This window comes from Nerophis ophidion, linkage group LG06 (assembly GCF_033978795.1).
Source record: "Nerophis ophidion isolate RoL-2023_Sa linkage group LG06, RoL_Noph_v1.0, whole genome shotgun sequence".
Classification (NCBI taxonomy): Eukaryota; Metazoa; Chordata; class Actinopteri; order Syngnathiformes; family Syngnathidae; genus Nerophis; species Nerophis ophidion.
The window spans coordinates 5,187,711-5,202,332 of record NC_084616.1 but is presented as its reverse complement, the minus strand read 5'-3'; the positions used below and the strand labels follow the sequence as shown (position 1 = coordinate 5,202,332).

Below are 14,622 nucleotides of genomic sequence, written 5' to 3'. Positions count from 1 at the left end.
CCATAGTGGATCTAACATAATAGTGAGAGTCCAGTCCATAGTGGATCTAACATAATAGCGAGAGTCCAGTCCGTAGTGGATCTAACATAATAGTGAGAGTCCAGTCCATAGTGGATCTAACATAATAGTGAGAGTCCAGTCCATAGTGGATCTAACATAATAGTGAGAGTCCAGTCCATAGTGGATCTAATATAATATTGTGAGAGTCCAGTCCATAGTGGATCTAACATAAAAGTGAGAGTCCAGTCCATAGTGGATCTAACATAATAGTGTGAGAGTCCAGTCCATAGTGGATCTAACATAATAGTAAGAGTCCAGTTCATAGAGCTCAAATAACCTTAATAGCATGTTAGCATCGATTGACCAAATATGCCTAATTAGCACTCCAACAAATCAATAAAATAAAAAAACCTGACCTTTGTGGATTCACACACAGCATAAAATGTTTGGTGGACAACATGAGACAAAGACGGCGTGGCATAAAACATGTCTTTCTGTGGCAGCGTCGGAGAAAGTTGTGCATGTAAACAAACGGCGGTGAGTTCAAAGATCGCTCAAATGAGTAGGACAGAACAGTGCTGGCCAAATACTCTCATCAGTGAAGCATGTTTAATATAAACAGTGGGATTTCTTACAATTAGGAGGGTTTGTGTCATATATCCATATATATATACATATATATTAGGGTTGGGCAACGATTACCAATTTTAATCGAAGTTAGTCGCACAATTTCTCCGATTAATCGCGATTAACTGCATTGTATACACAATAATGAATTCAAAAGTAGTGTGTAGTGCACCTTTATTGGAATATTCTCCCACATGAACAAAAGCGCCAAAACATTTGTTGTGCAAACACAATTTAAATCAGTCCTTGTTAAACAGTAGCAGTTAAATAGCATATTTGATGAAAATCAACTCCAAAAATGTAAATACAAACATTGAAGCTTATTGCCACTGCCAGGGTATTTAAGTTATCCTGTTTGTTATGGAAAATAAATATAATCTACATACAAATCTCTGAGCCACAATCATAACATCTGAACAGGCAATTTCTGAGGTAACAGCAGGAACATTTTTTTTTTATCAGGGATCTTATGTTTAAAAAACCTATATTATAGGTAGTGGGCTGTTTTAGGGAATTTTGGATCAAATTATCCGTAGTAGCAATATTAATAAAGTTGTGTTTATTCTGCGTAGTGCACTTAAAATAATTATGACCATATCTAGGAATTGATATGATGGGAATTTTCCCATTGTTTGCTTGGTGCTTTGATAAACTGAAGGCATCATATACATGGTACTATATTGTGATGTTATGAGCCAGGGAATAAAGAACTACCCTACCCAGCATGCAACAGGAGTGAGGAGCATGAATAGGTTGTGTCGCCATGACGACATCTTGTATGTTGTGATATGCACGCTCTGAAAGCAAACGTTAAGAACTCAGCCAACACTCCTGGTCTGCATTATTGATAAATAGACAGACAACACATATACTCCGCTGCTTCACAGGCCGCTGGATGTAGACGGCAAAGTATTCCCATGCTAGCTAGCCGTCATTCAGTCCAAAACGGCCCGATCTATCCACATCCAGAATTGTCTGGCGGTCGTAAGTGATCCCGGAGTGACCACGCTGTAAGCCGGCCAGGAAATTTGCAGAATTGTCCGGTATTTTTGCCAAATGTTGCATCTTTACCAAGAGCCCCTCCACGCCATCTTGTTAAGAAAAGGCGTTAACAAAATAAAAGCATGTAAACAACATACGCAAACGTGCGATAAAATAATTGTCGGCGTTAATAGATTGATGAGTTAACTCGTAATTAACGCATTAATTTGCCCACCCCTACTTATTATATATATATTTTTAATATGGCATTCACTGCAATCATTGTTTATTTCAATAAAAATACAAAAAAATGTTCAAGGAAAATACGTTTGTTAAATTTTGTGAAACCATTGCAATAAAGTGACAAAAAGAAAAAAGAATAATCCCCATCCCTAAACATGCACCAGTTCCACACGGAGTAGAAACACTGCAAAGCACATGCTAATGATACTTCAAATGCAGCTAGTGCCATCTTGTGTAAATAGGACTACTGTCTATCAGGAGCTTGCCTACAGCTCCAGCAGTTAATGATACGCCACTTGACCCGGCAGATATAGGACACTGCTGCTTATTCACAATGAGCTCTAAATTACACCCGCGGTGTTAATCCGGCTTTAAAATCTCCTGAACCAAGAATAGAACAAGTCCAAATCGCAACATTCTTGGCAATTCTGTTTTAACAAAACCTGGCAAATTAAGGCCTGGGGGGCCACATGCTGCCCGTTAAGCTTTTCAATCTTTTTTTTAGATCTTTTAGATCAGGTCATATACATATATGTATGTATGTATGTATGTATGTATGTATGTATGTACAGTATGTATGTATGTATGTATGTACGTACGGTATGTATGTATGTATGTATGTGCAGTATGTATGTATGTATGTATGTATGTATGTACAGTATGTATGTATGTATGTATGTACGTACGGTATGTATGTATGTACAGTATGTATGTATGTGCAGTATGTATGTATGTATGTATGTATGTATGTATGTACGTACGGTATGCATGTATGTATGTATGTATGTACAGTATGTATGTATGTACAGTATGTATGTATGTATGTATGTATGTATGTATGTACAGTATGTATGTATGTATGTACAGTATGTATGTATGTATGTATGTACAGTATGTATGTATGTATGTACAGTATGTATGTATGTATGTATGTATGTATGTACAGTATGTATGTATGTACAGTATGTATGTATGTATGTACAGTATGTATGTACAGTATGTATGTATGTACAGTATGTATGTATGTATGTACAGTATGTATGTACAGTATGTATGTATGTATGTATGTATGTACAGTATGTATATATGTATGTACAGTATGTATGTATGTATGTATGTACAGTATGTATGTATGTATGTATGTACAGTATGTATGTATGTATGTATGTATGTATGTATGTATGTATGTACAGTATGTATGTATGTATGTATGTATGTACAGTATGTATGTATGTATGTACAGTATGTAGGTATGTATGTATGTATGTACAGTATGTATGTATGTACAGTATGTATGTATGTACAGTATGTATGTATGTACAGTATGTATGTATGTATGTATGTATGTATGTATGTATGTATGTACTGTATGTATGTATGTACAGTATGTATGTATGTATGTATGTACAGTATGTATGTATGTATGTATGTATGTATGTATGTATGTATGTACAGTATGTATGTATGTATGTATGTATGTATGTACAGTATGTATGTATGTATGTATGTACAGTATGTATGTATGTATGTACAGTATGTAGGTATGTATGTATGTATGTACAGTATGTATGTATGTACAGTATGTATGTATGTACAGTATGTATGTATGTATGTATGTACAGTATGTATGTATGTATGTATGTATGTATGTATGTATGTATGTATGTACTGTATGTATGTATGTATGTATGTACAGTATGTATGTATGTATGTATGTATGTATGTACAGTATGTATGTATGTATGTATGTATGTATGTACTGTATGTATGTATGTATAAATAAATAATAAATAAATGGGTTGTACTTGTATAGCGCTTTTCTACCTTCAAGGTACTCAAAGCGCTTTGACACTACTTCCACATTTACCCATTCACACACACATTCACACACTGATGGAGGGAGCTGCCATGCAAGGCGCCAACCAGCACCCATCAGGAGCAAGGGTGAAGTGTCTTGCTCAGGACACAACGGACGTGACGAGGTTGGTACTAGGTGGGAATTGAACCAGGGACGCTCGGGTTGCGCACGGCCACACTCCCCACTGCGCCACGCCGTCCCTAATGTATGTATGTATGTATGCACGCACAGTATGTATGTATGTATGTATGTACTGTATGTATGTATGTATGTATGTACAGTATGTATGTATGTATGTACAGTATGTATGTATGTATGTATGTATGTATGTATGTACTGTATGTATGTATGTATGTACAGTATGTATGTATGTATGTACAGTATGTATGTATGTATGTACAGTATGTATGTATGTACAGTATGTATGTATGTACAGTATGTGTGTATGTATGTACAGTATGTATGTATGTACAATATGTATGTATGTATGTATGTATGTATGTACAGTATGTATGTATGTATGTATGTATGTATGTACAGTATGTATGTATGTACAGTATGTATGTATGTACGGTATGTATGTATGTATGTATGTATGTATGTATTTATGTACAGTATGTATGTACGGTATGTATGTATGTATGTACTGTATGTATGTATGTATGTATGTATGTATGTACTGTATGTATGTATGTATGCACGCACAGTATGTATGTATGTATGTATGTATGTATGCACGCACAGTATGTATGTACAGTATGTATGTATGTATATATGTATATATGTATGTATGTATGTATGTATGCATGTACAGTATGTATGTATGTACAGTATGTATGTATGTATGTATGTATGTACGGTATGTATGTATGTATGTATGTATGTATGTATGTATGTATGTATGTATGTATGTATGTATGTATGTATGTATGTATGTATGTAGAGATACATAGAGAAATAGGCACAGATTGTGTAAAGAAGAGCGACGTGCTTCATGCTTCATGCAGCACTCACGCCTCCTGCAAGTGACGGCGGGAGGATGGAAGTGGATTAGAGAGCACGGTGACGCGGTGGTCTGGCGGCGTAAGTCGAGGCGCTTTTCCATAGAGTTGCGCAATTTGAAGCGAGCGCCTCGTCTTACAGCCAGACACAATGGCTGTAAGATGGCCACGCACCCACGCTCCGCTTTCACTCCACAGGCGCCGAACCGCCCGTTTCCACCTGTCACGGAAGGGTCCCTGAGCAAATATGGGACCCCGTCCTCCCGGCCCCTGACTCACAGAGGAGAGGGCGCAGGAGATAAGGAGGAACAATGGAGGGACAAACAGCAGGCGTGTCGCACTCAAACTGCAACTGCAAGGGCAAGAAGACTGACGGGGACTTGGTAGAGCGCCAGGAAACTGGTTTAAGATGTGTAGCGAAGCCTGCTTTGATTTGCTTGCGCACATTTAGCTATCATGTCCAATGCAGATTCTACATTTTACATAACATTTTAGCAACTGAGCTGATTTTGTTACTGAACAATCTGTGTTTTTACAGTGCATTACTGCGAATTGAAAATTTTAGCAACCAAGCTGATTTTTGTTACCATAAAATCTATGTTTGTTTTTACATTGCGTTGCCGCACATTTAAAATTTTACAGAACATTTTAGCAACAGAGCTGGTTTTTGTTACTATAAAATGTAATTGTATTTTTACAGTACATTATTGCAGATTGAAAATTTTACAGAAATTTTTACCAACTGAGCTGTTTTTTTTTTACTATTCAATCTATGTTTGTTTTTTACAGTGCATAGCTGTAAATGGAGATTGTTACAGAAAATTTTGGCATCTGAGCTGGTTTTTGTTGCAATAAAATCTGTTTGTTATTACAGTGCATAGCTGTAAATGGAAAATTTTACAGAAAATTTTAGCAACTGAGCTGGTTTTTGTCACTAATCAATCTGTTTGTTTTACCAGTGCATTATTGCAGATTGAAAATTTCATAGAAAATTTTAGTGACTGAGCTCGTTTTTGTTACAACAAAATCTATGTTTGTTTTTATAGTGCATTACTGCAGATTGAAAATTTTACAGAAAATTTTAGCAACAGAGCTGGTTTTTGTCACTATACAATTTGTGTTTGTTTTCACAGTGCATTACTGCAAATTGAAAAGTTTACAGAAAATTTTAGTGACTGGTTATTGCTATAATAAAATTTATGTTTGTATTTAGAGTGCATTGCCGCACATTTAAAATTTTACAGAACATTTTAGCAACAGAGCTGGTTTTTGTTACTATAACATGTATGTGTGTTTTTAAAGTGCATTACTGCAAATTAAAATTTTTACAGAAAATTTTAGCGACTGAGCTGGTTTTTGTTACTATACAATCTGTTTGTTTTCACAGTGCATTACTGCAATTTGAAAATTTAACAGAAAACTTTAGCGACTCAGCTGGTTTTTGTTACTATTCAATCTGTTTCTTTTCACAGTGCATTACTGCAAATTGAAAATTTGACATAAAATTTTAGCGACTGAGCTAGTTTTTGTTACAACAAAATCTATGTCTGTTTTTACAGTGCATTACTGAAGATTGAACATTTTAGCGACAGAGCTGGTTTTTGTTACTATTCAAGCTATGTTTGTTTTCACAGTGCATTACTGCAAATTTAAATTTTTTTACAGAAAATGTTAGCGACTAAGCTGGTTTTTGTTACTATACAATCTGTTTGTTTTCACAGTGCATTACTACAATTTGAAAATTTTACAGAAAATTTTAGCAACTGAGCTGATTTTTGTTACTATTCAATCTCAGTTTGTTTTCACAGTGTATTACTGCAAATTGAAAACTTTACAGAAAATTTTTGTGACTGAGCTAGTTTTTGTTACAACAAAATCTATGTCTGTTTTTACAGTGCATTACTGCAGATTGAAAATTTTACAGAAAATTTTAGCGACTGAGCTAGTTTTTGTTACAACAAAATCTATGTCTGTTTTTACAGTGCATTACTGCAGATTGAAAATTTTATAGAAAATTTTACAGAAAATTTTAGCGACAGAGGTGGTTTTTGTTATATATAACTTAGATTTATATCGCGCTTTTCTAAACACTCAAAGCGCTCACATTCACACCCGGTGGTGGTAAGCTACATCAGTAGCCACAGCTGCCCTGGGGTAGACTGTTACTATTCAATCTATGTTTTTTTTCCACAGTGCATTACTGCAAATTTAAATTTTTTACAGAAAATTTTAGCGAGTGAGCTGGTTTTTGTCACTCTACAATCTGTTAGTTTTCACAGTACATTACTGCAAATTGAAAATTTAACAGAATTTTTTTGCGCTGAGCTGTTTTTTTGTTATGATACAACCAGTGCATAGCTGTAAATTCAAAATGTGACAGAAAATTTTAGCACCCATGGTGGTTTTTGTTACTGCAAAATCTACATTTGTTTTTACAGTGCATATCTGTAAATGGAAAAAAAAAAAACGGTAGCACTTTTATTTGTACGGTCAAATCCACTGAAAATTGACAAGTTAGCACGTCATTCAAGAATGCAACATGGGCGACCTTTCATAAAAGCCTAACACTTACAGAACTTTCTGCTGACTTCTTGGGGCGTTACAGGCCAGATTCCAGAGTGGTTTTGACCACACATTTTTAGGATAGGACATTTAAAAAATAAATAAATCCCCACATCACCCCGGAGTGTCCTAAAAACTGTCAGAGCCGTTCTACCACGTTGGCCATCTCGCAGCCCTTCCGCTTAGTGACTTTGCACGGCTGATTGAACTCATGTCGCATGTGCTCGTGTTGACACGGAAACCCTGCAGTGATGTTCTGGTGTTGTCTGCTCCTGTTGGCTCTCCAAAGAGGGACAACCTGCCTGTGGAGCCGGGCAAGTACGCCCAGCGTGCTAACTGCTAGGCCACATGGCTGGGGCGGGGGTGAGCATGTTAGTAGGAGGCTCGATAGCTTCAAAACATGTCTGAAGCCTTCTATATTCACAAATCACGACTTTTATTGGCAAACTTTGTGTTGCGGATGCAAACATTGCTTTAAAAAAATAAAACATGATGAAATATAGGTCTAAGTGAGACCTACGTAGTGGTTTTTGTTTCACGTTTCTACGACATTCCCACTGGAAATTAAAGAAAGTTTTGTCTGTTTTTTCTTCCTAGGGGGCGCTAGAGTGCAATTTTGAGTTTGGGGGTCTGGTTTTATTTTTATTAAATCACAATTTTCGGCAGTCCTGATGTGTGTGTCAAATTTGGTGAGTTTTGAAGCATTACAGCTCAAAGAGGAGGAGACGGAGGACATTTGCTGGTGTTTCCTGCCTTTACCCATTCAACATACTTTTACCTGCACATTACCTACCTTCCCTGCATCCTATGCTCTATTGCCGTCAGTGAAGAAAAATCCATAAAATAGGCGCTCTGTTTTATAGGCCGTGGGGTACAAAGTGTTGGGGAAAAAAGTTTGGGATGTACGGTAAATATATCAGATAAATATTTGTTTACTTAAAAAAATAAATACAAATTAAAGATGCAAGCAGCGATGGACGGGACTGACTTTTGCTGGTGTTTCTGCTTTTACCCATTCAACATATCTTTACCTGCACTTTGCCTACCTTTCCTGCATCCTGGGGTCACACTGGTGCCTCCTTCTTTCACCCAGTCAACATATCTTTACCTGCACATTACCTGCCTTCCCTGCATCCTGGGGTCACACTGGTGCTTCTTTCTGTCACCCATACATGCTGGTGCTTCCTGCCATCACCCAGACAACATATCTTTACCTGCACTTTACCTACCTTCTCTGTATCCTGGTGTCAAACTGGTGCCTCCTTCTTTCACCCAGTCTACATATCTTTACCCGCACATTACCTACCTTCTCTGCATTGTGTGGTCACGCTGGTGCTTCCTGCTTTTAAGCGCCCATCTTGAGACGGCAGCAGCGCAACAGCAGTTTTCTGAAGGCTCGTATAATCAAAACCGGAGCAGTTAGAAAAACTATTTTGTCAACTTTTAAACAGAAGGGTTCAATCTCTCTCCTGTGCGAGTTTGAAGCCGACACAATAAACGCGCTCAGAGGAGATAATGTTTGGAAAAAGGTGACGGGTTTTTACAAAACTTTTGTTTTGAAGGGGTAATTGCCAACTTCCTGTAGATTTTTGCTGAAGCCTGTCAATAAATGAAATGTAGTTCTAAGTGAGACCTACATAGAGGTTTTTGTTTCATGTCACTACGACATTCCTACCGGAAGTTACAAGCAGTGTGGTCTTGTTTTCTTCCTAGGAGCAATTTGTGTCTGTGTTTTATTCCTAGGGGGCGCTACAGCGCAATTTTGAGTTTATTTTTTTATATAAAATCGCAATTTTCACCAGTCCTGATGTGTGTGTCCAGTTTGGTGAGTTTTGAAGCATTTTAAGGGGGTCAAATTACAGCTCAGAGAGGCAAAAATTACATTTTTTTAGGAAACTTTTCTTTTGAAGGGGTTTTTGCCAACTTCCTGTTGATTTTTGCTGAAGGATGTCAATAAATGAAATGTAGGTCTAAGTGAGACCTACATAAAAGTTTTTGTTTCATGTCTCTACGACATTCCTACCGGAAGTTACAATAAGTTTTGTCTGTGTTTTCTCCCTAGGAGCAGTTTTGTCTATGTATTATTCCTAGGGGGCGCTAGAGCGCAATTTTGAGTTTTGGGTTGTTGTTTTTTATTAGATCGCAATTTTTACCAGTCCTGATGTGTGTGTCCAGTTTGGTGAGTTTTGAAGCATTTTAAGGGGGTCAAACTACAGCTCAGAGAGGCAAAAATGACATTTTTTAGGAAAGTTTTGTTTTGAAGGGGTTTTTGCCAACTTCTTGTCTATTTTTGCTGAAGGATGTAAATGAGTGAAATGTAGGTCTAAGTGAGACATACTTAGATGTTTTTGTTTCATGTCTCTACAACATTCCTACCGGAAGTTACAAGCAGTTTTGTCTGTGTTTTCTTCACAAGAGCAGTTTTGTCTGTATTTTATTCCTAGGGGGCGCTAGAGCGCAATTTCGAGTTTTGGGTTGTTGTTTTTTATTAGATGGCAATTTTTACCAGTCCTGATGTGTGTGTCCAGTTTGGTGAGTTTTGAAGCATTTTAAGGGGGTCGAATTACAGCTCAGAGAAGCAAAAATGACATTTTTTAGGAAACTTTTGTTTTGAAGGGGTTTTTGCCAACTTCCTGTCGATTTTTGCTGAAGGATGTCTATGTATTAAATCTAGGTCTAACTCAGGCCTACATAGAAGTTTTTGTTTCATGTCTCTACCACATTCCTAACAGAAGTTACAAGCAGTTTTGTCTTTTTTTTCCTAGGGGGGCGCTAGAGCGCTATTTTTAGTTTTGGGTTTTTTGATTAGATCGTAATTTTTGCCAGTCCTGATGTGTGTGTCAAATTTGGCGAGTTTTGACGCATGTTAAGGGGGTCAAATTACAGCTCAAAGAAGCGGCGGTATAATAATAATAAACCCTTAGAAATACAATAGGGTCCTCTGTCCCAAAAGGACATTCAGTCCCTAATAAATCCGACTAAGAAAAACCTGACATATTGTACACATCTGATCCTGAATAGGACTTCACCTTGTGAAAAATAACATAAAATCAACACTTTTTGTTCCCCCGGTGATGATTTTATTGGAGTTTTGATATTGCTGCCTGCGTGCGACACTTGCAGCGCTGCCAGCATACGCTGAATTATAATTCAATAGCAGCTAAAGACGCGGACGGCATTCATCATTGCGAGTGTACTTCAGGGGGCCCGATACTCACTGAGTGAGGAGAGAACTAAAAAGCAGAGTCAATAACATAAAAAAATAAAAATAAACATAATAAACGCACTTTGTTTGTAAGGTCATAGCCATAAACAAAAAATGGCGCGTTTGCATGCGACAAACAATAGTTTAGTCTGTAATGAACGACAAGAATTAAGCAAGAAAATCCCACACTGTGGAGAATGGATTCGCACGGCCCCAATGCAGTCTGCCGAAAATGACGGAAAGCGCCACACCACGTGGCAAACGACGCCGTGGTCAAAATTGAATGTGCAACAAAACATTCAGAACTCTATGGGGCGGTATAGCTCGGTCAATAGAGCGGCCGTGCCAAAAACGGGAGGGTTCCAGGTTCGATCCCCGCTTCCGCCATCCTAGTTACTGCCGCTGTATCCATGAGCAAGACACTTTTACCCACACTGGTTTGAAATGTAACTTAGTGTGGAGAGGCGGAGACGAAGGTCCGATGGAGCGGCAGTGCGCGCTGGAGCCCGGCCCAAGATGGCGGCTAAGAGGCGGAGAATGCGGCCGTGCGGAGAGGCAGTCATGTGCAGGTGTGTAGATCGCGCACCGGAACACAATTAACTTATCTCCTCACGATGTATAAAAGGGGAGAAGGAGGAGAGATCGGGGCAGAAGGAGGAGGAGAGCCCGCAGCAGCGACCGAGGAACGGGAACAAAGAGGAGACGAGGACGACGACGACGGCAGCTGAAAAGCGGACCGTGAGCGAGCAGAAGGAGAGGAGTAGCTGAAAAGCGATCCGACCTGAAGGCAAAGCTTTATTTGAAAAAAATAAAAGGGTCAAACCTGCTCAAAAGCAATGTCCTTCCTGAGTGGTCCATGTAACCCGCACGACGACAGTGTGAGTCGTTCACACTTAGATGTTGGATTTCACTATGTAAATGCGCTATGAGTCAATAGAAAAAAGCGCTATATAAATATAATTCCCAATTCACATACTGCCCTAGGGGATAGTGCGAGAATTTGTCACGTTTCATGTGTCAGGTAAACCGTGCAAAAAAAACGGGGGCCATATAAATCCCCTTCCTACTGTACATTGTACACTGTATTTTCCAGACTATAGAACACACCGGCATATAAACTGCAACCACTAGATTTTAGAAGAAAAACATGCATCCATTTTCTACCGCTTGTCCCTTTTGAGGTCGCAGGGAAAAACATGTCAGTTAAAGTTAAAGTACCAATGATTGTCACACACACACTAGGTGTAGCAAAATTATTCTTTGCATTTGACCCATCACCCTTGATCACCCCCTGGGAGGTGAGGGGAGCAGTGAGCAGCAGCTGTGGCCACGCCTGGGAATATTTTTGGCTGATTTAACCCCCAATTCCAAGCCTTGATGCTGAGTGGCAAGCAGGGAAGTAATGGCTCCCATTTTTATGGTCTTTGGTATGACTCGAACTATTTTTTGTGAAATTAATTAACACAGTAAATGTTTATTTACATACCTTAATTGTTTTCAAACTAGTAAAAATGGTAAAAACTTAATGTTGTGTTAGCATATTAGCTAATGCCAACAGCGCTAACTTTATTACATTACAACAGCACATAGAAATAAGCGGGAAAACACTCTTACAGACATCACACATGGGACGGGTCAGTAAGTAAGAATTGTTTTAGTTATATTGTAAAATGTTAAAACCTTGCACGGAGTGATGATTGAAGAATCCATCAGGTAGATCCGCTATGGATGGCTAGAAGACGGAACAGTACTCTAGTTCTGGTTGGTGAAAAGGACTAAATGGAAGGACACAAATTTGAGTAAATTCGTCCAAAAGATGGCGCCATAGCACAAACAATAAAACACCCTGTTTTTGCAAATTTTGTTTTTATAAAATTATTTTTATCATAGTCAGCAAAGAAAAATCCATATTTTAGCCGCTCCCTCTCATAAACAAGGAATAAATAAGCGGCTTATAGTTTGGAATTTACTGTAGTCTAGCGTAGTCGCCGGGTGTGTGGTCTAGAAAAGCAAATAACAGCAGAGTTCACTAATTAGGGCTTGGTTAAAAAACAGCTGCGGCTGTAAGCAACCTCCCCATGTAGTTCTTTTTTAAAAGGAATAACTAAACATGATGGCAAAAACACAACAAACCGAACATTTTCCAGAAAATTTTAGCGACTGATCTGATTTTTGTCACTACAAAATCTGTTAGGTTTTACAGTGCATTACTGCAAATTGAAAATTTGCAAAAATTTTAGCGACTGAGCTGTTTTTGTTCTATAAAATCTATGTTTGTTTTTACAGTGCATTGCTGCAAGATAAAAATTTTACAGAACATTTTAGCAAATTAGCTGTTTTTTTTACTAAAAAATGTGTCTTTTTACAGTGCATTACTGTAAATTGAAAATGTGACAGAAAATTTTAGCGACTGAGCTGTTTTTTGTTACAATCAATGTTTGTTTTTACAGTGCATTACTGCAAATTGAACATTTTACAGAACATTTTAGCGACTGAGCTGTTTTTAATTACGATAAAATCTATGTTTGTTTTACGGTGGATTAATGCAAATTGAAAATTTGACACAAAATTTTAGCTACTTAGCTGGTTTTTGTTACCACAAAATCTGTTTGTTTTTACAGTGCATTACCGCTAATTGAAATTTTTACAGAACATTTTAGTGGCTGAGCTGATTTTTGTTACTATAAAATCTATGTTTGTTTTTACAGTGCATTACTGCAAATTGAAAATTTTACAGAACATTTTTGAGATTGAGTTGTTTTTTTTTACTATAAAATCTACGTTTGTATTTTCCAATGGATTACTGCAAATTGAAAGTTTTACAGAACATTTTGGCAACTGAGCTGGTTTGTGTTACTACAAAATATGTTAGGTTTTACAGTGCATTACTGCAAATTGAAAATTTGCAAAAATTTTAGCGACTGAGCTGTTTTTGTTCTATAAAATCTATGTTTGTTTTTATAGTGCTTTGCTGCAAAATAAAAATTTTACAGAACATTTTAGCAAATTAGCTGTTTTTTTTACTAAAAAATATGTGTCTTTTTACAGTGCATTACTGTAAATTGAAAATGTGACAGAACATTTTAGCGACTGAGCTGTTTTTTTGTCACAATCAATGTTTGTTTTTACAGTACATTACTGCAAATTGAACATTTTACAGAACATTTTAGCGACTGAGCTGTTTTTAATTACGATAAAATCTATGTTTTTTTTTACGGTGGATTAATGCAAATTGAAAATTTTACACAAAATTTTAGCTACTTAGCTGGTTTTTGTTACCACAAAATCTATGTTTGTTTTTACAGTGCATTACCGCCAATTGAAAATTTTACAGAAAATTTTAGTGGCTGAGCTGATTTTTGTTACTATAAAATCTATGTTTGTTTTTACAGTGCATTACTGCAAATTGGAAATTTTACAAAACATTTTTGAGATTGAGTTGTTGTTTTTTTTTACCATAAAATCTATGTTTTTATTTTCCAGTGGATTACTGCAAATTGAAAGTTTTACAGAACATTTTGGCAACTGAGCTGGTTTTTGTTACTACAAAATCTGTTAGGTTTTACAGTGCATTACTGCAAATTTAAAATTTGCAAAAATTTTAGCGACTGAGCTGTTTTTGTTCTATAAAATCTATGTTTGTTTTTACAGTCCTTTGCTGCAAAATAAAAATTTTACAGAACATTTTAGCAATTTAGCTGGTTTTTTTTTACTAAAAAATATGTGTCTTTTTACAGTGCATTACTGTAAATTGAAAATGTGACAGAAAATTTTAGCGACTGAGCTGTTTTTTTGTTACAATCAATGTTTGTTTTTACAGTGCATTACTGTAAAGTGAAAATTTTACAGAACATTTTAGCGACTGAGCTGTTTTTAATTACGATAAATTATATGTTTGTTTTACGGTGGATTAATGCAAATTGAAAATTTTAGCTACTTAGCTGGTTTTTGTTACCACAAAATCTATGTTTGTTTTCACAGTGCATTACCGCAAATTGGAAATTTTACAGAACATTTTTGAGATTGAGTTGTTTTTTTTTACTATAAAATCTACGTTTGTATTTTCCAGTGGATTACTGCAAATTGAAAGTTTTACAGAACATTTTGGCAACTGAGCTGGTTTTTGTTACTACAAAATCTGTTAG

General features: G+C 36.8%; 1 protein-coding gene across 1 annotated transcript in view; it reads right to left on the bottom strand.

Annotated features, from left to right (window-relative positions):
* LOC133553997 (plexin-A1-like) overlaps positions 1–14,622 on the bottom strand; it is a 648,088-nt gene that overhangs the window by 411,465 nt on the left and 222,001 nt on the right. The gene's annotated exons all lie outside the window — the stretch shown is intronic.